Source organism: Vombatus ursinus, unplaced genomic scaffold, assembly GCF_900497805.2.
Source record: "Vombatus ursinus unplaced genomic scaffold, bare-nosed wombat genome assembly UNPS02009205.1, whole genome shotgun sequence".
NCBI classification, from domain to species: Eukaryota; Metazoa; Chordata; class Mammalia; order Diprotodontia; family Vombatidae; genus Vombatus; species Vombatus ursinus.
The window spans coordinates 3,805,770-3,830,883 of NW_020948983.1; the positions used below are offsets into that span (position 1 = coordinate 3,805,770).

At 36.2% G+C, this 25,114-nt stretch overlaps 1 pseudogene; it reads right to left on the reverse strand.

The window, feature by feature from the left end:
* Positions 1–1,376: 1,376 nt before the first annotated feature.
* LOC114035461 overlaps positions 1,377–25,114 on the reverse strand; it is a 28,313-nt pseudogene continuing 4,575 nt past the window's right edge.

Here is a 25,114-nt window from a genome sequence, read left to right on the forward strand (position 1 = left end):
GAGGAGGGTTAAGGAAAACTTATTTCTTAACTTATGCTTCTGTATAGAGCTGGCTCTGCCTGCTTTTCTAGACGGAAGACTGAGAGTACCCCATTACCCCACGGCTATTGAAATACAATGGGACCATTGCAGGGCACTATTGTTAGAGGAGAATCATAGCTTCTACACCATCCAATGCAATACAGCAAAAGGTGCACCATACACCACTCTCTATATGGGGGGCACAGCTGGATTGTCAATACAATCAAGTCTATGACATACAGAGGTGAAATTATGTTGGGTTTTATTGTATTTATAATATTATTAGGAACTGGCTAGTCATGTAATGAGAATGAGAGACATACTATGCTAATACCTGTAAAATATTAAGAGAAACACAGAAAGGCTTTTACTATCCTGAGCTGGTAGAATTTCTAGGATAGATTTAAGAAAAGACACAGATAAAAATTGCCCAGGATGAGAGATCATGGAAGGGTTGCAATCTGCACCAGTGAAGGGAGTACATATACAGATGAGATCAGGGAGCCATTGAAATATTAAAATCCATGATGATGATGATTATGACGATGTGAAAGAAAGAGCACTGGCCTGAAAGTCAACAGAACTCATTTTTGTTCTAGCTCTGCTATCAGCTAGGAAAGTTAGTTGACCTCTCTGGGTCTCAGTTCCTCCATTTGTAAAATGGTAGCATTGGACAAGATGATTTCTAAAGACACATAGAAAAAATAACAATGATATCTAAGCACTTTGGGAAATAGCATTTGATTTTAAAAGATCACTGATTAGAAACCTCACCATACATATAATAGGGGTGCTTGAACCAGCTTGCGAGAGTTAATTGTTAAATTTTAAGCGTGAGCACTTATACTTCAGATATAAGCTAATGCTACACATCAAGGCTTGGTTTATTGTTTTGATTGTCTAGATAATGCAGTGATGAAGAAAATGATAATGTAGATTAAACTAAAAATGTACTGTGTTTCCATTCCCCTCTTCCTGAGAGAGCCTGCTGTTAAATATCTTACTGCATGTAAATATACTTCACTTGAAGAAGACATGATTTCACTCATGCGAGTCTTCTCTATCGATGCAGCCCAAAACCCCTATGCCCTAGTGAACAAATTTCATGCTTAGCTATGGCTTAAATAATGCTCATCCAGCTTCTCTGAACTTAGGCTGGTCCTTGGATCATATAATTTTATGAAATTTGAAAACACTCAGGTGTTGATTTCCCTGTTGCCTTAGTTTACACCACATTTCAAGGTCTTATGTATCCCCACAGGAAGGCCCTGACAGTGGTGACACATCTAGGAAATAAACTGATGCATAGTAAAACTTTATTAAGGTGAACATAGTGACAACATTTGGTCACATATTTAACAGGGAGTAAGAGTGAGGTAAATATCCTCTTTCACAGCTTTCTCACTGCAGAAATTATACCTGTGAAGAAAAACATGGATATTTGATGTATGCATGTCTACCTTCACAACAGCTTGTTAGATTTGTTAGGGTTAAATATAATTTCTGTACTGCTCTGTTGTTCCATTGTATTAGTGGAGAAGACCAAGGGAATAAATTGGAAATGACCTTTTTTGACCTCAAAACATTCCACTTAAGAAATGGCCTTATGGTGCTCTTGGTTTCAGGTGTAGACACCTTCTTTTGCCCAGAGAAATAAAAAGCTACTTGAGCACAAAAACATAATTTATGCTTCTCCTCAGTCCTCTGCGGTACCTAGAACAATACTGACCACATGGTAGGCCTCAACGCATGGAGGTGGCCTATTTAACTAAATGATATTCCTGTTCTTTCTTCTAACTCTCTCGTAATCTTTCACTTTCATTCCACTGTCCAACTTTTTGATACACAATTTTTGCCACTACTTCCTCATAGCTTATATTCTCCTTAACTCCTAGAAATCTGGTTTTTAATCCTCTCAACAGTCTCCTGATGGCTAAGTCTGACAGCCTTTTCTCAATCTTTATTTTCTTTAACCTTTCTGTGGTTTTCCCATGACTCTCCTCTTGCTTCTACCATTAAGCTATCCAGGGGTGGGGAACCTGTGGCCTCGAGGCCACACGTGGCCCTCTAGATCCTCAAGTGTGGCCCTTTGACTGAATCTAAACTTCACAGAACAAAACCCCTGACTGCTATCCCAATTAGGATACGCTAATTGTGCTATCCTAATGAGATCTTCTTTGCTTTCTAGCTATTTCTCTGTCTCTTTTAGTGACTCCTCCATTCCTCTTGTTTCCTGATGATAGATAAATCCTGAGGTTCAGTCCTCATTTCCTCTCTACCCTTTCTTTAGACTTTGCTCATCAAGGTTGCTATCTGGCATGCTGGATAGAATACTAGCCTTGGAGGCAGGACAATCTATCCTTACTCAGACACTTTTTATCTTTGCAACTCTAGGTGAGTTGCTTCACCTTTCCTAATCTCAGTTTCCTCATTTCTGAAATGATAATAATGACATCACAGCATTGTTTTGAGGCTCAAATATAAAGTGCTTTGGAAATGTAAAATGATTAATATTAGCTATTATTATTATTAACACTTCAAAGCTTGCAAAATACTTCACAACAAGATCATTAGGTAATTAATACCATCCCTAATTTAGAAATAAGAAAACTGAGGGTAGAGGAGTTAAATGACTTGATGATTGTTACACAGCTAATTAGTAACAATAGGATTTGAATCAGGGCATCTAGGTGATGCAGGAGATAGAGTGCTGGCCCTGGAGTCAGGAAGATTAAAACCCAGCCTCAGACTGCTTGTGTGATCCTGGGCAAGTCACTCGACTCTGTTTGCCTCAGTTTCTTCATCTGTAAAATGATCTGGAAAAGGAAATTTCAAACTACTTCAGTATCTTTGCCAAGAAAACCCCAACTGGGGTCACGAAGAGTTAGGACACAACTGAAATGAATAAACAACGTCAACAACAACAAAAATTTGAATCTACTTCTTCCTGATTCTAAGTCCAACAGTCTCTTTCTCTCTCCACTGCTCCATACTACCTATCACCTCTGTGTCAATAACTCCTCTTTAATAGTTTTGTATCTCTTACATTTTAATACATTCCCTTCCTGTCTCTGTTCTATAGCACTCACTGAATAGTTTTGTCTTGTTCAAGAATTCTATCATGAATATATGCCTCATCTTCCTAGCTAGAGGTCAAGAATTATGATTCCCCATGGAACCCAACACATTATTGCTCCACCTAGAGTGGGTACTGATTAAGTGCTTGTCGATTGACACATTTTAGGTTTCTATAAGCCATTCTTTGCAGGGTGCAATAAGGACAAGTATTCACATAAGTCTTTTTGCCTTAGTTGTAATAGATTTTCTGTGGGCAAATTTTCATTGTAAATGTTTATCTTTCCCGATGTTCTTAAGTTCATATTAATAAGCATACATACTCTTTGCCATCCTCTGTTTGCACAGTGATCTCTGAGGCTCCCACTTTGGGGAAGGTTGGATTGATCACGTTGTTATGCCATAGAAATTTGACTTTCTCCAGTGTTCCAACATTGACCTCTACATCGATCTCATTGGAATGAGTAGAATGTTTTTTGAGCACTCCCCTGGAAAAATAAGAAGAGAGACATTCATAGTCATAGACAAATACTCTGAAGACCTTACAGTGAAATTTATTCTTTGCTACTTGGGGTAATCAGTCCATTTTCCAACTGAATTACCAAGCAAATACAGAAAATAGAAAACCTGTTGTATTTTGATGATGTTAAGATGTTTTAAGAATACTTGATTTCTATGTCTAATCAGAAGTAGTCTGATGAAATGAATAATAATAATAATAGCTAGCATTTATATAGCACCTACTATGTGCTAGGTATTGTGCAAAGCATTTTATGAATATTATTTCATTTGACCCACAAAACAACCCTGGGAGGTAAGTGGTATTATTATCCTTGTTTTACAAATGAAGAAATGAAGGCAAACAGAGGTTAAATGACTTGCTCAGGGTTGGTTGTACAGCTAATAAGTGTCTGAGGATTTGAACTCAGGTCTTCCTGTCTCTGAGCCCAGTGATCTGTTCACTGTGCCACCTAGCTGCTTCTAAGTTGAAATTTTAAAATGTGAGTTATTATAACTCACATTTCTGTTGTGCTATAAGGCTCACATAACACTTTCTTCACAACAACCATTGTTGTTGTAAAATAGGTAGATACCTACATTTTACAGATGAGCAAATTGAGGTTCAGAGAGTTATGACTAGCCCAAGATTATACATTTATTATGAGAGATGAGATCCGAACCCCAGTCTCCTGATATCTATATTCAATATATTACTCCCATACCACTCTGCCTTTCATTTATTACTTTAAATTCACATTAAAAATTCAAAAACAGTAACTTCATTAAATTGATCTCCTTATTGTGTCTTTTACAGGTAGAATAACTACACAGTTGACAAATTGGCCCCCTCATTAGAAAAGAAAATATGTTCTACTAAAACACACAAAACTAAACAGTAGAATTGGAAACAAAATAAGAAAAAAAAACAGCCTATATCCACAACTAATTTTAGTATATCATTCATTTTGTGGAGGAATTTAAAAATTTATTTAAATATAAATAGTTCAAATGTCTACAGCACTATATGCTTTGTGAAAGGCCTTCCTCACAATAACTCTGAGATGAATAGAGTATGTTTTATTTTCTCCATTTAATACGAAAAGAAATTGGTTCTTAAAGAGTGTAAGTGACTTATTTAAGGTCACATAGCAAATGTCAGAAATGGGTCTCAAAACTAGGTTTTTTAATTTGAAATTCAATGTTTTTCTACTACCCCAGGTTCATCACCCTACTCTAGTCATCTAGTAATAAAAAAGAAAACATTCTAGAACTTTCATGGAATGCTTTCATTTGTAATACAACTCATATAGTAGATGGGCACAGAATTTTAGAGCTGTAATTGACCTGAGTGGTCACCTAGTTCAACCTTTCCACAACATTCCTGACATGTAGTCAGCCAGTCTTTCCTTGAAGATGCAATTAATTAACCCAATTAATCCAAACCATACCTGATGCTTCCTCCACATTCCCAGCATCATCCCCTCCAAGAACTCAACACAGTGCCAAGCCTAGAATAAGGACTCATTAAAAGCAAGTTCTGGTTGTTAGATAATTTTTCCATAAAACAATTTGTTTCATTGTATTGTGAGTAGGAATTGTTTTAATCTGTGTACTTGTATCCCCTGCACCCAGCACCTAGTGGTTGGCACACAGTAGGTGCTTAAAAATACGTGTTGATTGATTAATATTATCCATTGCTTCTAGTTCTCATCCCTGAGACCAAACAGAATAAGTGTAATTCCTCTTCCATGTGATAGTCTTTCAAATGCTTGAAGAAAGCTATATCGCCCCTACCTTTCTCACCATTCTGGTCTCCCTCCTGTGGATATTCTCTATCTAATCAACATCCTTATAATATGATCCCTAGAATTGAACCCTAGATATCCCCTGTGTAGGTCAGAGTATCGCAAGACTATTACCTTATTCCTGGAAAATTCAAGAATATTTGTGTTAGTATGACATAGAATAATAATATGTATCACCAATATGTGAAACTTACTTAAAGATGGCATATTGCCTGGTGTTTCCATTACTTCCATACAAAGCAACTTTTACCTGGCCAGTCACTGTTCTTCCAGATAGGGTATCTCCATCCTAAAGAGAATCAGGAAAGCATCTAATAGATAGACATAGAAGCTAAATACATTGAAGTTTTGTTTCCATGGCATATCTATATCTATATCTATATCTATATCTATATCTATATCTATATCTATGTATATGTAATATATGTACACACACATATATATACACATACATATATGTACATACTCAGACCAAAATGCATAAGAAGACAATAAAGAATAGTTGTTATTGAACTGAGACTGTTAAAGAAGATAAATGTATTAACTTCTAGATATAAGGATTTTTTTTTAAAAAAAGAAAGCTCTCACAAGGAAAAAGAGCCAATTTTCCCACCTTGGGATAATTTTAGGTATATGGACTCAATGCAAAATGGTCAAGTGTTTCATGCATCACTGCATAAACCCATAGAGAATCTAGATAACCAGCATCCTCTTGAAAAATAAATCTATTGCAGGGAGTTCCCATTTATACAACACAATGAATTACGGGAACCCCATCATTGGATTGAGCCAGTCATCATAATTCAGACTGAATATGTGTTCTTGTTCCTCTCTTTAAACCTGCTCAATATAAATGCATGCAGTCACCTTTATTTTACCATTAGGTTACTCTCTTGCCTTCATAAGAGGAAATATTGACCAGACTATAGGAAATAGGTTTTGGATTCTTAACAAATTTCATTTGTGATGAGTAAGAAAGAATGAATAGGTGAAGCTGTTAAGAAATGAAATAAGCCATTTAGAGGCAAGTGCTGTGTCTCAGTCTTTGGATCACATACCTCACATCTCACCCTTCTGTACCTGCCATAGGCCCTTTTACATAACAGTTATATAACTGATTTTTTTTTGAATGATTGAATGAATGAATAGGTAGCCCGAGATAACTAACAATAATGGAAGATTCTGTCATTTCTGCAATGTAGAGAAATCCCAGTGTGGGAACTCTTTCCACCAATGCAGATGGCAATTAATCTATCACTTAGAAGATAAGTCCTAGGGAGCTGCTAGAGTCACAAAGAGGTTAGGTGACTTGTTCAGGATTACATAGCCAGTTAAGTGTTCCAAGTTAGGATTTGAACTCCAAATCCAGCTTTCTACTGAACAGGTCATGGTACCTCTGAAATAAGCAAGGTGGTAAAATAAGTTGTGAAAAGTTGCATCTGCCTATATGAGATTCCTGAATTCACGTAGCTAGTGTTGACATAATCTCAAAGACAGATGAGCTGCCACTGCTATTATCCATTGTTTAATTCAAAGTAAATAAGCTAGAAGAAAGACAATCTTTCTGGAGGTCCTCAACTACAAAAATCAATTAGTCAAATGGAGTCACATCATTCCATGACCTTAGTGGACTGGCTCTTTTTTCTAGAGGCATGTGTCCAGGTTATAAAGGATATATTGTTAGAGGTACATACCAAGCTGCTTAGTGGAGATTTTCCAGGGTCACCCAAATGATCATGAGCAGCTTTGGCATATCAGGTGATAGGTTCATATGCAATAGAATTTAATTTGATTTAGGTTTTAAAGATTGGGAGAAGCCAAATATCAACTTACGAGCAAAGTCACTTGTATCTCCAGTGTTCAGAAAGAATTGTTCTTCTTGACTTGTTTTTCCAGCATATTTATCAGCATAGTGACCCATCTGTGGGCAGCCTTCATATGGACAGGGGAAGCACTTTTGCTAAAGAGAAGAAATGGGTTGATTTATCAGAAAAGTCTGTCTCTTTGTGGTTCACTCTTATAGTTGCACATTCATAACTCCTAAACATCCCATTTTGATGAGGAAAATTACTTTTTTAAATACAACCTGATGTGAAAATTTGATATATTAAAACATTAAATCACCTACCCCTTTGAACTAAAAGTAAGTATGTAGCATCAGATAAGTTCCTTATATACATTTCACAATTATAGGACTGTGTAACAATAACCCTCATGAGTTTTGATGATCAATATTAAGTTTGTTAGTTATTTTAGAATATATTAGGGAACATTTCAAATGTCATTATTTTTGGTATAACAAAAGAAAATCAAGTTCCATAGTTAGGACATCACGTGATGTAATGGACATGACTCATGAGATATGGTTCTAGTTCTGTCCCTTGTTACTAACTATGTGTATAGCCTTGTAGTAACCATGTCCCCACTCTAAACTATAGTTTCCTCATCTTAAAATGAAGAACTTGATCTAGAGGTCCCTTTCCTAAAAGATCCATTACAAAGAATTCTATTAAACAGAATGTTAGGTGCTTGAGACCAAGGACTGTTTCATTTTTGCTTTTGCATCTACAGTACCATATGCATAGGAGATCCTTAGTTAATTAAGAATTAAGAATACTAAATTTTCATCTCAGGCCCAATTCTACTACTGACTGACATAGACACTTTGACCTACTCTATTTCCAATCAATTTCATTTCATTCCTTCTTAAGTAGCCTACCGCCTCACTCCTCCCTCGGTACCACTACCACCACCATGGGTTCTCTATATTAGTGCTGGACTTTATCCCAAAATCTCCTTGGCTAAACCCACTGCAGCTCAGAACTGCTGAGTTCAATTGATCCACCAGCTTCAGCCTACTCAAAAGCAGATATTACCGGCATGTCACCACTGTGTCTGGCAATTTGGTTTAGATTCTTCAAACCAGTATTACTTTTACAATTTATATCTTTACAAAAGCAATTCTTGGGATATTTTTAGGCTAGATCAATTAAAAAGAAAATAAAGAGTTGAGCAATATCCTGGTTATGTAAATGAACAATTGAGATGATTTGAAATCCCACGTTAGCAGGCACTATGAATTTTCCTCCCATATAAGGTTGTTATAATTTTCTCCTTCTTATACTTTATGAGATTAAACATGAATCTTATTTCCATCAAATCCCTCTCTGGCTCAAATGTTTTCAATGGCTCCCCAGTGTAAGAAACTTAAGGCACAAAATTCTCTGCTGAGCATACATGTTTTCTATTTATCTACTCAACCTTGTCTTCTCCTATTTCTCAGCCAAGCCCCTATGCATCAGCTAGTTGAGTTCCTCTCTACTTCTCAAAGGTACCTTAGCATTCCAATAGCCAAACCTTTTTTTTAATAATGCAGTCCCCAACTTGAAGTATCTTGTCCTCTCCTTTCCATTTATCTAAATCCTACTCATTCTTTAACTAATTATCCATTTTGAAGTCCCATCTCCTCCTCAAAACTTCTGTCAGTTACTATAGCTCCTATTAATTGCTCGCCTCTCTGAAGTCCCATCAGCTGCACCACTCATTTTAACACCTCTATTATTACCATTCCATTTTTGTATGTCTCCCCATCAAGATTATAAGCTCTCTGAGGGCCTTCTAAGGACTTGGTAGATATTCTATTCATATATTTTGAAATGAATCAAAATTAATAAATGATGGACTTGTAATTATGTAGTTCTATGACATCCATTGACTTAGACAGAAGAATAACCTACAGATGTAAAAGCCTTATAGGAAGGACAGGGGAATGCAGTGAAACCATCAAGATTCAGGATGCTATCAGAGTATTATTTGTAGCTCCTCAAGTGATTACAAGCCACAAAGTCCTGAATTCTTGGGGAGAAAAGTTCTGGTTATATTTAACAGAATCACATAGAAGTGATCAAATTGTGCATTCTTCAAGGAAACATCCCAACTAGGATAAAGCTAATGAGGTCTCTAGAATCAGTCCCAGATTCTTGGACATCTTAAAACTACAAACTGAATTTCATGATAATTTATCCTTTGTATTTCGTATAGCAAAATCTACAAAGGACTGAAACTCAAGTTTACTTGCTTTGACAATATATCTATACTTGAAAATAATTTTAATTTTTGAGATTTAAAAGATAGTGTTTCATTAAAAAACAATGTAAAATATTAACAAAACCAACTAAACTTGCTTAACTTTTAATTAAATGAATATCAATACATAAGATATTAGAACAGCTTCTTAGTCATTTCCTTTGAGTCCCTCTCAGAACTCTTATTTGCTTTTCTTCATATATAATCTTGGTAGTACATATACCATTTTTCTGATTCAGCTTTTCTCTTTGCATAATTTAATAAATATATTTCCAATTGTCTTTGTATGCTTCATACCTTCCTATTGGTCATAATGACATTATAGAATTCCATTCTTTACTTGAATGAACAATTTAGTTAGTCATTACTTTATTACTGAACATTTATTTATTACTCCAATTTTTTTTTGCAATTACATATAACGCTGCTAAAAAAATCTTTGAACAGGTAGTTCTTTTGTTTCTCTTTTTGAGAATACTTTCAGGTAGTGAGTGATAGTTTGGCACAGAAGTTAGAGAAAAGGCTTTGAAGCCAGGAAGACTAAGGATCAAGTTCTACCTTTGATACAAATCGATTGTCTTACCTTGGGGAAGTCACTGCAATGCTCATTGCCCTAGGCAACTCTCTATGACTATATATTGCAGAGAAAGTGTGGTGACTTGCATTTGGTAGAGGGAGTTTGCTTACCCAGGAATTCTCTATGCAAATAAAATCACAATCCCTATCCTAGTCTCTATTCCTTGTAGGGTATATTTGTAATAATTGATCATGAGATTTTGCAAGCCATTTTGATTTAGTTTAGTAAAATTTTAAAATGCTTATAATTTAGTCAAATGACTAGTATTTTTTGTAAAACCATGAAATTTTAATTATGGCCACAAATTTTTTACATATATGTTTTCTCATTAAGAAAATTATCAAATAATATTTCAAAACACAGAGAACTATATTCACGGTTTTTTTTCTTCTGCTACCCTCTACTAAACCATAAAAAAATGAGAAATTTAACTTTCACAGAATGAAGAAACAACAAATGATGTTCTATTACACAAATCGCAATAAAGAACCTAATGCAAAGTTCTGTATTTGTAGATAAAACAAAGTATGTGGTATTCTTTTTTATCTATGGCTAAAGATATTGGATGATTTTTCTTCAGTGGCTATTATTTCCCAGATGGGCTTACCAGACCAGATGTCATCTATGTCCACAATCTGTCAGAGGATGTTCTTCTTACGGAAGGGCATCTTCTCACCTGGGTATCTCCTTTCCTCCATCTGGAAAGAAATTGAGATGACCAACTAGTTGAGTTGTTCCAAAACCTGAATCATTTCAGAGAAGGACAAGCATATCAAAACTTATTGCTCTGAAAAGAGCAATCACTCCAGTGATGAAATGTGCTGATACTGACTATATGGAGAGTACTGGAATATAGTGATGCCTCATCTAAATTAGGGATCAAAGGAGCTGAATCAGTGTGAATCACATCAACAAACAGATCACTGGAATCCAGTCAAACTTCTTCTGGGGCACCTTCAAAAAAAGACCTGCAAGATCCAGCCCTAAAAGAAATATTTATATGTATAAGTTAATAGTAAATTCAACCCATCTGAACAAAACCAACACTTCTAGTGCCTACTATATGTCAGATTCAAACATTAAAACAAACATCTCTGCCTTCAGGGAGTTTTTATTTTAGCTGCTTATAAATGTGTGCCTTTGTGAGTGGGGCAGGGATAAAAAAAATGTAAATACCTGTAATCACAGTGCCACACTTGATGGAGGGGTACAGTGGTATGGATGACCCCAAAGAAAAGAAAATCAAATATATTATATTTGACTTTGTGATTCTTTGCTAGATTTTGTCTATCCATCAAATTTACCCTGATGAATAAATTTTGTGAATTTCTGAAATAAAATATGAAAATAAGTTTCATATATTTTTCTCTTTTCATGTTATCATCCCCCCAATTTGGAGGAGGAGAGGGATGATTTTTGTCTTTCAGATTTGTTTTCTCTTTACCTAGTCTCTTAATCAGCTGTGATCTGAAAGCTTTCTCAGGGTAGCTGAGGAATCACAAATGATCCTTTATGATGAAGATAATAATTCTTATCTGATGAAGAAGTAATTTGTAATAAGCCTTTATAGCAGACTGGGAAAAAGACATAACAGAAAGCTGTCTTTTTCTCAGTTGCAGTTGGTATGGTTCCTCTTCACGTCTTAGAATGCTTGTTTTATAGGAGTTTATTAGTTGACTCTTCCATCCTTTCATTTTGGATTTCATGTGTGACACAAATAATCTCTAGTTCAACAAGCATGTATTAAGCATCTATTATGCTTAAGGCACTTTGCTAGGCACTAGGGATACAAAGGTAAGATGAAAATAGGAAGTTAAATAATAGGAAGTTAAAAACGGATAGATTGTACATTCCACCAAGCCTCATAGCCTAGACTGAAACCCATAGAATCAGAGAGTTTCTAAACTGGAAAGAACAATAATGATCATTCACCTATGTCTCTTTTTTGACAGCTGAAGAAACTGAGACTCAGAGAGGTAAAGATTTGTGTGGTGTTTTAGTAAACATGCTGGCTAGGAGTCAGAAGAGCTAGGTTTGGACCTCTGCCATTGGCTAGTTGTGTGACTATGGGTAAGAACTAATTAATTTCATCAAGTCTCAGGTACCTCATTTATATAATATAGGTAATGATAATTATACTACCTACCTCACACAACTGTGAGTAATGTGTTTTGTAAACCGTAAAATGTCATAGAAGTTTGAGTTATTGTTATTGCTTATGGTCAGATTACTAGAAAAAGCAAAGCTGAGATTCGAATCCAGGTCTTTTGACTCCTTATCTAGTGCTCTTTTATGTTTATGATATCTTGGTTCTTGAGTTCACTCTGTTAGCAGTTCTGGCAAGGAGCAAAATTTCCTTGCTTTTATATTCTTCTTCACAAGTTACTAGCAATTTTGGCACCTTGGACAAGAAGCCTGAAATCAACTTCATTAAGACTAATTCAGTCAAGGGAGGAGACAAGGGAGAAATAATGGGCCACTGTTCCTACTGCCCTAGATCTAGGCAGGAGCTCATCTTGGGACAATTACTCAGATGGGAAAAGAGGGGGAGAAATACTGTCTGACAAATGTCCATGCACCGGCATGAAGCTCTAGTGTTCTGCTCTTTTCCCATTCCTTTTTTTTTTAAATATTATTCATCTATTTTAAATACTTTTTAAATTTTGAGTTCCAAATTCTCTCCTGCCTACTCACCTCTCCCCCACCCACTGAGAAGCCAAGAAATATGATATCAATTATACATGTGAAATTATGCAAAATAAGTTTCTACATTAGCCATATTTTAAAAAAAACAAGAAAAATAAGGAAAGTGAGAACATTATAATTCAACTTGTACTCAGAGTTCAGTGGTTCTTTCTCTGGAAATTGATAGCATTTTTTTCATCATGAGCCCTTTGGAATAATTTTGGATCATTTTATTGATCAGAATAGCCACCTCTTTCCCATTTATCACCAGTACAACATTGCTGTTATTGTGCACAATAATCTCCTGGCTCTTCTCACTTTATGTCTCATAGGTTCATATAGGTCTTGCTATGTTTTTTTCTGAGACCACACCCTTGTCATTTTCCACAGCAAAATAATACTCCATTACAATCATATGACACAATTTTTTCAGCCATACCCCAATTTATGGGCATCCTCTTAATTTCCAATTCTTCGCTACCACAAAAAGATCTGCCATAAATATTTTTGTACCTACAGGCCCTTTTCATTTTCCTTTGATTTCTTTGGTATACAGACCTAGAAATGGCATTTTTGGGTCAGAGAGTATGCATACTTTTATAGCCTTTTGGATATATTTCCGAATTGTTCTCCAGAATGGTTGGACCAGTTCACTACTTCATGCCTATTTTTCTCTCATCTCCTCTAGCATTTGTTAATTCTGATAGGTGTGAGGTGGTATCTCAGAGTTATTTTAATTTGACTTTCTTTTTCTGAAAACTGCCTGTTTATATCTTTTGACCATTTATCAATTGAGGAATGGCTCTCATTTTTATAACTTGACCCAGTTTTATACTCTATATATGTTTGAGAAATGAGGCCCTTCATCAGAGAAACTTTCTATAAATTTTTTTGATATCACTTCATTGCCTACCTTTTAGCAAAATGTAGTTTCCCTGATTATTCTTTTTAATTAAGTCTATTTTTGTTCTTGCTTTGCCTGAGATCATGATTGCTATCCCTGCTTTTTTTAGTTTAGCTGAAGCGCTTTACATTCTTTTCTAGCCCTTTATTTGAACTCTGTGTGTCTTTCTGTTTCAAATGTATCTCTTGTAAACAACATATTTTTAGATTCTGGTTTCTAATCTATTCTGCTATCTGCTTCCTTTTTATGGTGAGCTTATCTCATTCACATTCACAGTTATGGTTATTAATTGTTTTTCCTACCATAAGTGAATTCTTTCAATTTCTATTTTACCCTCTAGATCTAAGATATTGAGGCAGTTTTCCTTGCTAATTTTTTGAAATATGATACCTAGGCTCTTTTTTAAATTATGGCTTTCAGGTAGTCCAATAATTCATAAATTATCTCTCCTCAATCTATTTTCCAGGTCAATTGTTTTTCCAATGAGATATTTCACATTTTATTCTATTTCATTTTTTTAACTTTGTTTTATTGTTTTTTGGTGTCTCATGGAATCATTAGCTTCAACTTGTCCAATTCTAATTTTTAAGGAATTATTTTCATTGGTGAGCTTTTGTAACTCTTATTCCATTTGGCCTATTTTGCTTTTTAAGGAGTTATTTTTCTTCAATGAATTTTTGTGCCTCTTTTACCATTAGGCCAATTTTGTTTTTTAAGGTATTATTTTTTCCCATATTTTTATGTATTTTTTTTTACCAAGATGTTAATTCTCTTTTCATAATTTCCTTGAATCACTCTCATTTCTTTTCCCATTTTTTTCTCTGCCATTTCTCTTTCTGTTTTAAGTCTTCCAAGAATTCTTGTTGGGCTCATCTCCAATTAGCATTTTTTTTTCCTTTGAGCCTTTGGGTATAAAAATTTTTTTATATTATTGTCTTCTGGTGAGTTTATGCCTTGCTCTTCCCTGCCACTGTTTGTGGCTTTTTATGGTCAAATTCATTTTGTTGTTGTTACTTGCTCATTTTCCCAGCCTATTTCTTGATATTGAATTTTATGTTAAAATTGGGCTCTACTTACCTAGGAGTAGGGAGGCACTGTTTCAAGCTACCGGCTTTTTTTGTGATGCTGTTTTCAGAGTTAGTTTTTGAGATCTGCAAGTTTTTGGTCCTTCCAAGGTGGTGTTATCTTGAGAGGGGTACAGTCACTGCTCTCCAGGTCTGCACTCTGGTCTTTACCCAGGAAGGGTCCCTGGTGACTTGCAGCCACAAGCACTAGCACTCTCTTTGCCTTGGAACTGTGACCAGGTCCCCTGCTCCCTTGTGACCAACTCCAGCACTCCTCTCTGCCTTGGAATTGCAACCCTGAAATGTGTATGGTCAATAGTATTTCCAATCAGTGTCAGCTGTACACAGTGCCAGCAAAGGGTCCTCTGCAATCTCTTTCTGACCATTTGTCTGATACCCCCACCCCCACCCTGCTCTTACTGTGTCTGGGCTGAGAGATCCCAAAGCTGTTGCTGTAGCAGCAACTTTAGCCACTGCCCACTAGATAGGCCTTCACCTTGGTATCACAAACATCTTCTGCTGACTGCCTAAGTTTTCTTAGTCTGGGAAAATGTCTCACTCTGAGCTTTTGTTGGCTCTGCCATTTCAAAATTTGATTTGAGGTATGATTTTGAAGTTGTTTAGAAGGGAATATTGAGAGAGTTCAGCTGGGTTGCCTCTAATCTTCCATCCTTTCTCCACTTCCCTCTCTCTCCTATCCTGTTTTCCTAAAATATCTCCTAAAAGGGTGGAGACTTGATCCATCCCAATAAAAATGGTTTCAACTTAAGTTTGTTTTGATTATTCTTTTAGGAAAACCAGTTCCTGAAAGCATAACAAATTGTGGGGAAAGGAGATGTAGCAACACAATAGGAAATCTGAGACTTTTGTGGACTCAGAGGGGAAAATATAAAACTTACATGGGGATGAGAAAAGAGAAAGAGTAAAGAAGAAAGGGTAACAGATGATATGAAAGCCATATATATATTTATAAGGACCAAATAGTTACAACTTTGTGGTTCCCTAAAATATTTATTCTTGACATAACCTACTTCACCACAAATAAGTGAGGTGATTCTCCTTGAAAAACAGAGTGGCATTTAATAAATTGTCCAGTGGCCTTCAGAGTGCTTTGTGATGAAGCCAGGCAATATCACCACTCCCACCTACCTGTAATTCAGCTCAGACCAGGTGTCCTTCACCCAGCCTCTCCAGCTGCATGAACTCCCAAACTATGGCCAGTGATGTGGATTTTAGAAGGTGGATATTGATAGTTGGTCTAATGGAAAGACGTGTTTTCAAAAAATGAACTCATTGGGTTCCTGCCCATGTTGAGTATAGAAATATTCCCCACTATTGGCAATGGAAACTATTTGCCAGGCATGGTATGATTTCATGGCTGTGTGCCCTTAGACTTCTGCAAGGTCTCTCTGACAGAAACTAGAAAGATTTGACTTGCTCTGGGGCTGTTTGGCAACCGGCCAGAGCTAGTTAGGACCAGTGATTCCTCCTTATGGCCTCATTTCTCTGGATGAAGCCTGTTCATTTTTGTAATAAAACATAATGAATCTAGGGCCTTTGTGTGCCCTTTTACTATGAAAGAGAACATTTGGTATCTATAGACATTGTGGTCAATTAAACCACATAAATAAGAGTCTGGGGGTGGGAAAAAAGTCACTGAAGTGATTCTGACATATTATAGTAGGGGCAAAAGAAATTCTCAACCCCACTAAGTAAATGGCACAACACGATTCTACTCTATTTGGTTTATTCCCTTATAGAATTCTTTGGTATGATCTATCTGGACTGGCAATAAAACAGTTGTTGTTGTTGTTTAGTTGTTTTCAGCAGTGTCCATGTCTCCGTGACCCCTTTTGGGGTTTTCTTGGCAAAGATAGTGGAGTGGTTTGCCATTTCCTTCTCCAGTTCATTTTACAGATGAGGAAACTGAGGCAAACAGATTCAGTGACTGGCCCAGGGTCACATAGCTAGTAAGTGTCTGAGGCCAAATTTGAACTTGGGTCTTCCTGTCTCCAGGTTCAGCACTCTATTCACTGCACCACCTAGCTGCCCCAATACAGTACAGTACTATAAATGTTTATTAAACACCTCCTATCTGAAAGGCATAGTTCTAGCAACTGGGGTTACAAAAACTAAAAACAAAACAATCCCTACCATCAAGTTTATATTCTGTTGGAGGGCTTTAACAATAAAGATCTGGATTACCCAAAGCACCTAGGCAATATGAGTATGGCACACTGAGTAACTTTCTACTTACTGAAAGAACTTTAATCGTATTAGCGACTTCAGCTCCCATGACACGGATATTGTTTGCAGCCTGGGTATAAGTAGTTTGTGAGCCTTCCTTCCAGTCTCCACAGATGCAGTTCAACTGCTCCACCTGAAACATATTCTAAGGTTGGGATATAAAGTGAAAAGTCCTTAATGAGAAGCCATCAGTGCAAAGGTCCTTCAGTTTCCTTACTAAAAACCCAAACCCAGACCAGAGCCATGAAATGCTTGATAGACAGCATCCCGGTGCAACTTCTATGTATAGGGAGCAGGAATCTTCCACTTCACTTGAAGTGCATTCCTTTTGGAAATTTCTAAATGAATAGGCTTTTATCATGATAGTTATAGTAGCGAATAACTGGCAGTATCTCATTTGGAAATATATTCTGTAGACACAGTCTGTGAAAGTTTTTGTATCCAGCAGAACTGAATGGGTCCAGTATAAAATAAATTATTTCACAAGAAATACTGCTCCAGAGGTGTCAAAGGAATTGGTGAATCCTCAGCAGCTCTGCCTCATGGCAATCCAACACCCTGAGTCTAAAATGATGCTACATATTTTTTTCCAAAATCAATTTAGCATAATTCTTTGCAAATATATGTGATACTTGTATATGCTATTATACCATACCAGGGAAATAAAAGCATTGGTATGTGTGGAGGAGTTGGAGAATCTCATCAATAGCATCATATCTACAGGACACTTGTTTTACTAGGATGAAAGCCGGTATGAAAAGATGAATCACTGGAAAAACTATGTCCTGAGGCTTAAGGTCTTTGATTTTCAACATGTGCAACTTTCCGGCTTCCATTAACCATTTCAGGGATGTGCTGAGTTATTAATGGATTTGAGAGAGGTAGCATTATTGAATTTGCTATTTAGAAGGGAGAGAACAGTCCTGAAACAAGGTACTGCATTTGAAAGAAAGAAAGTTATATATATCTAAGGAATACTTTCTCCTCTTGCAACAAACATGTTTGTTAGGCTTGTGCCTTTGGGTGTCACATTAGAGTTTCACTCAATTGTGTATTCTTTCTTTTATCTCTCACCCCATAAAATCAACACATCTCTTGTTTTCCTCTCCTTCAAATGGAAATTTAAAATATCCACCTCGTTGTGGCAAGAACTGACCCAAATGGGGAAAAATAATAATTATATTATACTTCCTCACAAATAGAACTCATAAGACAAAAATTAAAATTGTGTATAAAAAAATGGCTTCCTTAAATAAAAATGGTCATCCCTGAAGATGGGGACAGAAAACACAGAGATTATACTACTTTGCATTTCAGGCTTCTGAGGGAAGATCAATAAAATGAGAAAATAATCGCCATAATAACTGATCATATTTATATTACATTTTAAGATGGAAAAGCTTGCATGGACCAAAAAAAAAAAACCACTTCTTACTTGCTTTATGTGACAGATAATAGATGTGAACCTGAAAATATATCAGCAAACTTATTTTGGATAAAGTAAATACTTTTAAACATAAGTAAGAAACTTACTATTTAAAGAAGTCTTGGGCTGCATCATTTTGCTAAGTGAATAATCACATATGCTCTTCCGAAGTTTTTGTTATCATTTCCTATCTGCATATGTTTACATGGTCAATATGTATCAGATGCATTGTTTGAACCCAAGTCTTCCTGACTCTGAGGGCAGCCCTTCATTTATTCCCTGAAGTGCTTCTAATTTTTTTTTACACAAATATTGTAAATGGTATAGTAAATACTTTTGAATATTTATTCATTTTGTTGTGTGCAATACCCTAACATTTTAAATCCCTAACATTTTAAAATTCCCAAGCTCCTTCCCAAAATTTTAATCTCTTTTGTAAATTTGAATTGTCATTTAACTGAGCCATTTAAAAGTAGGATTGCCTATTTGGAGATGAGCTTTTTTTTTTTTTTTTTTTGATGTTACTTCTTTGGAAACTGACAGCGAGACTGATTCTAAAATGTAGGCTAAGAGAATACAGGAAAGGGTCCACCTTATACCTTGCACATGTCTGACGGCCAACTGTCTTCTCCTTGTCTATGTAGCCATGGATAACGAAACGAGTCTTCCTGTCTGTTTTGAAATTTGAATACTCAATGGTGGATGGTTCTGATGGTTGGAGCATCTGTGATAAAAAGAAAAAAGTATCAGATGATATTTTTGGTCTTAAACAATTTATGGCCATTTACCTAATTCTCCTTTAATAGGGAGGACTATTTCATAGATAGAAAGAAACATCAACTTTTAGAGGTGGAAGGGACTTTGTAGATAATAATGTAGATAATTTGTTCCTCAATCTGAGTCAATTCAGTTCAATTCAACAAGTACTTATTAGGAAGGAAATAACAATAATTGCCTACTATGTGCCAGGCACTGTGATAGTTCTCTTTACAAATCTTATTTCATCTGATTCTCACAACAACTTTGAGAGATAGGTGCTATTATTATCTCCATTTTATGATTGAGGAAATTGAGGCAGACAGAGGTTAAGTGACTTGCTCAGGTTCCCACAGTTAGTAAGTGTCTGAGTCTGGATTTGTACTCCCAGACTTCAGGCCTACGTCTCTATCCACTGTACCACCTACCTGCCTATATTGTAAAAAAAAAGATAATACTATGCTAAACTGGGCATGGGGAAAGGTATAATATTTATATAAAATACAGTTACTGTTATCAAAGACCTTATTGTCGGGGGCGGGGGTGGTGACGTATATACAGAAAACTATAATACACCGTGATAGTGCATTTGGAAGCAGCAAAACAAAGAACCATTAGACTGGGGTGGGGTAGGACATAACCAAGTGGGAGTAGGGAGATCAGAGGATAATATAGTGAGAACTAGAGTGGACTTCTGATTCAATTCGTTCATTTGCTGATGAGGAAACTGAGCCCCAGAGATTTAGTAATTTGCCCAAGGTCATATAAGTAGTAATAATGGGTCTTAATGTTCGAGATGGTCAATTCAAAGTTGAGAAAGAATAAGGGATTAGAACCCATAAAGCCTCTCTCTCAGTCCTTCACTCTTTCTGTCAGACCACATTGTATTTATGCTAGGCTGGTCTTCTCTTTTCACAGTAGGGCAATGTTGATTCAATGTGTCAGCTAAAAGCTGCATAGGCTACGAATTCTTAGCAAGTGATCAATGATATTCCTTTGTTAATCCACTGAAGGGAAGGAAGGAAGCAGTTGGTGAGAGAAGAGTGAACTTAAATTTATGTCTAGGAAGGCAAACTGTTATTGATGTGTAGAGAGGGATGGGAAAAGAGGGCACCATTAACTGTGTTCAAGGCAACAACTTTTGTGTGCTGACATAGCCCTGGAGCCTGGATTCCCTGATTTCTGACCCACAAGTCTGAAGATACATTCTAGAATTCTGGGAATTCAATTTTAATCTCTATGCACATGGTTCTCAGAGCTATTCATTTAGTCCTCACCTTTCTCTTGACCTCCAGTCTCACATCTTCAAGGGCCTATTGGATACCTCAAAGTAGAAGTCCCATGGATATCTTAAATTCAAATGTCCAAAACTGAACTTACTATCTTTTTCCCCAAACCCTTCCTTGTTCTTCATCTTCCTATTACTGTCAAGGGCATCTCCATTTTCTTAGTCATCCAGCCTCACAACCTAGGTATTATCCCTAATACCTCAGTCTCTCTCACTCTCTCCTATCCAATCTGTTGCCAAGACCTATTGAAGAATCAACATCTCTTGTACATACCCCCATTTCTCCTCTGCCATTGCCACCACCCCAGTGCAAACTGTCCTCACCTCATACCTGTACTATTGTGGTAGCCTCCAATTAGTCTCCCAGCCACAAGTCTTTCCTCACTCCAGTCCATCTTCCATTCAGCCATCAAATTGATTTCCCTAAAGTAAAGGTCTGATAATATGACTTCACTGTTCAATAAACTCCAGTGGCTCCCTGTTACTTCCAAGATCAAATATAAAATTCTATTTGTTTTTTTTAAGCTCTTCATAATCTGGTCACTTTCAACCTTTCCAGTCTTCTTACACCTTCTTCTGCAATTCAGTGACATTGACCTCGTTGTTCTTGTAATAATAGTGAGGACAAAAAAACAACAATTAGCCTCCATGTGGCAATTTGAGGTTTGTCCAATGCTTTATGAACATGATCTCATTTGATCCTTACAACAATCTTGTGAAGTAGATGCTATTATTACTCCCATTTTTACAGATGAAGGAAACCAAGCAGACTTGCTTGGTTAAGTGACTTACCCAGGTTTATATATCTAATAAGCATCAGAGATTGGATTTGAACTTAGATCTTCCTGACTTCAGGTCCAGCACTCTCTCCACTGATTCTCCTTAGCTCTAGCTGTTTCTTCTATGAGACACTCCCATCTCCTGAAGTCTGTACATTTTCACTGGCTATTCTTTATGCCCGAAAAGTTTTCTTTCCTGGTCTTTATCTCTTGGCTTCTCTGACTTCCTTCAAGTCTCAATTAGAATTCCATCTTTTGCAATAAGTCTTTCCTGGCTTCCCATAATGCTAATACATTCTCTCAATGATTATCTCCAATTTATCCTATATATGCCATAGTTGTTTGTATATTGTCTCCCTATTATTTCTTGAGGGACTGTTTCTGACTTTCTTTGTATCCCCAGTGATTTGAACAGTTCCTGGCACAGTGCTTAATAAATGTTTATTGACTGACTTACCAATTGATCCTTGGACAAATGTGATGACAGATAAATCAATTGTGCTGGACTAAATCCTAGTGCCACTTTATATGCGTTTACTGAATTGAGTTGAGTTTTGCTTTCATTGTATCCCCAGCACTTAGCACAGTGCCTGAGACACAGAGCTTGTGCTGCACTGACAGACCCTTTGAGGACCCCAATTTAGTCCATACCACATTGAGGCATCAAAGAAGCATTTTGATGACATAAGAACAGTGATAATCATAATATGAAAATTTTGCTTATTTTTTTAAGTATTCCATTTTTATTATTGGCCCAAAGGACAGCTCCTAGGAAATTCAAACCAAATGATTAGCTCTATTGGATGAAGCAGATGTTAAATTAAAATGACCAAAGCTCTTACTTGGAAGTAGTTAGGGTTTTCATTTGTGTAGAGCAGAAAGTGGATGTTGATTGTTTCTGGACTCCAGGGTAAAACCTTAAGGGGCCTTATTAATGTTCCACCCCAAGGGTCATCATCCACAAAGCATCCAAGATCAACATAGCAGACTTCCTTTCCTATATAATAAATTAATTCAAAATTCACTCAGTAATTTGAAGAGAGAACTTTGTGTGTGTGTCTGTGTGACTGATGGATGGGAATGGACTATCCAGTGGCTAGGGTCAGTTCCTGGCAAAATGACAAAAAAAAGCCTCTTTTCCTTGCTTCTGTCTTCAAAACCATAACCAAAGAGATTGTCTAATTATGGAAATAGCAAATCTAAATGGAAATATCAAGCATTGAGGAAGGCAGAGAAAGGAGGTGATTAAGAACAGAATGGGGTCTCAGCTCCCCTCATATCACATCTTAGAGAGCTGTCTACCTAGCACAGGGTCAACCAGTATACTAGTTCTCTGGAACCAGGTATCCTCCACTCTGATGGCAGTAAGACACATGATATTGAAACTGAGGCTGTTCTGGTCAAAATCTGCTTGCGTGGGAGGAGGATGTTGCTGAATAACTTCTAAAAAGTATTAATTGTTTCTTTCCCCTGACTGTGCCCAGAAGAAGAAGAGTGACAGTCCAAAGCCCCAGTATCTAAACCAATCAAGAAATAGTCAATTTAATCTCACTAAGAGAGGTTATCATAAAATATACAGGAATTCATAACAACTTCAAGTTCTCTATAACAACAGCAACACCAACAATAATAATAATTATAATCTGCACGTGACAAAGCAAAGATCCTCAGAATTTTCTTTCCAACAGTTATTTAAAAAAAAAAAAAAGAATAGCAACATTTACCATGGTTGAATATTCAGGGCGTCAGTGCCAATGGGATCAAATGCCAAAGCCCTTTTATACCTCTATCTTACCATTTGGACATAGTTTCATGGGGAAAAAAAACAAACCTCATGAAGATAGACAATGATGTGTGTATTTCACATTTTAATTTCCACAGATACACAAAACAAGGTTAATAATAGTGGGCAGATTTTTCCATTAAGTTCAATTGTGGGAAAGCAAAGGGTGTTTTATTAAGATGGGGGGAAAGGAGCTTTCAATAAATATGTTCTTGATAAAATATGCCTTGTGTTCAACCTAAGCATGACAGTAATTCTAATTGCTCAGTGCTTACTATGTGTGTCCATGTGTTACTTGTGCAAATTCCCTCAAAATCTTGATACTAAAGAGAAATTGTCAATGAAATAGCATATTTGAATATTTGTGCTAAGTGAGAATTCTAAAATTAAGGTGTCTAAATCACATTTCCCTTTAATAGACCATCCTATGGTGCTTTCTACTTCATAGACACATTATGGAAAACTGAGAATTCTTGCATTTCAAAGTTGAATGGAACCTCAATGGCACCTTACCCAAATTATGCCTGAAAAGGAATTCCTTTTATCGCACACTTGACAAGTCAGCCTTGGACTGATAATTTTCAATGAGAAGTAGCCTATGATATTTTTCTTTGCCTTTTAAAATTTTTGTTTAGTATTTTATTTTTCCCCAGTTACATGTAAAAATAATTTTTAACATTCATTTTTAAAACTTTGAGTTCAAAATTCTCTCCCTCTTTCACTCCCCTTCGTTGAGAAGGCAAGTAATTGAATATAGGTTATATGTGTGTAGTCATGTTGTGAAACAAAACACAGATAAAAATAAACCCTCAAGAAAAATACAGTTAAAAAAAAGTATGTTTCAATCTTTATTCAGACACCATCAGTTCTTTCTCTGAGGATGGATAGCATTTTTCATCATGAGACCTTGTAGTTGTCTTAGATATTTACATTGCTGAGAATAGCTAAGTCATTCACAGCTGATCATCTTATAATATTGTGGTTACTTTGTACACAATACATTTCACCTTGTATCAGCTCACATAAGTCTTTCCAGGTTTTTCTGAGAGCATCCTGCTCATCATTTCTTATAGCACAATAATATTCCACTACATTTACATCCCACAATTTGTTCAACCATTCCCCAGTTGATGTGCATCCCCTCCATTTCCAATTCTTTGCCACCAGAAAAGAGCTGCTATAAATATTTTTGTACAAAACAAAACAATGCAACCAAGATTAGAAGGAAAGTGGAAAGCTGGGAAACAATCTTTACAACAAGTGTCTCTGATAAAGGCTTCATTTCTCAAATATATAGAGAACTAAGTCAAATCTATAAGAATACAAGCCATGGTCAAAGGATATGAAATGGCAGTTTTCAGGTGAACAAATCAAATCTATATATAGGAATATGAAGAAATGCTCTAAATCACTTTTGATTAGAAAAATGCAAATTAAAACATCCCTGAGGTACCATCTCACAAGATTGGTTAATATGACAAAAAAGGAAAATGATAAATTTTGGAGAGGATGTGGGAAAATTGGGACACTAATGCATTGTTAGGGGAGTTGTGATCTGATCCAACCATTCTGGAGAGCAGTTTGGAATTATGCCCAAAGGGCTATAAAACTGTGCATACCCTTTTATCTAGCAACACCGCTAGTAGGTCTGTATCCAAAAGAGATCATAAAAAAGGAAAAAGGAGCTACATCTGCAAAAACCTTTTTCATGGTGGCAAAATATTGGAAATTTAGGGGATGCCTATCAATTGGGGAATGGCTAAACAAGTTGTAGTATATGAATGTAATGGAATACTATTGAGCAATAAGAAATGATGAACAGCCAGATTTCAGAAAAACCTGGAAGGACTTTTACAAACTGATGCCAAGTGAAATGAGCAGAACCAGGAAAACATTGTAAACAGTATCAACAACATTGTGTGATGATCAACTATGAATGACCCAACGTTTTTCAACAACACAATGATCCAAGACAATTACAAAGGACTCATGAAGGAAAATGAGAGAGAACTGATGGACTCTGAATGCAGATCAAAGCATATTTTTTTCACTTACTTTATTTTTTTCTTTTTTTCCCTTTTTGATCTGTTTCTTTTTTCATGACTGTGACTAATATG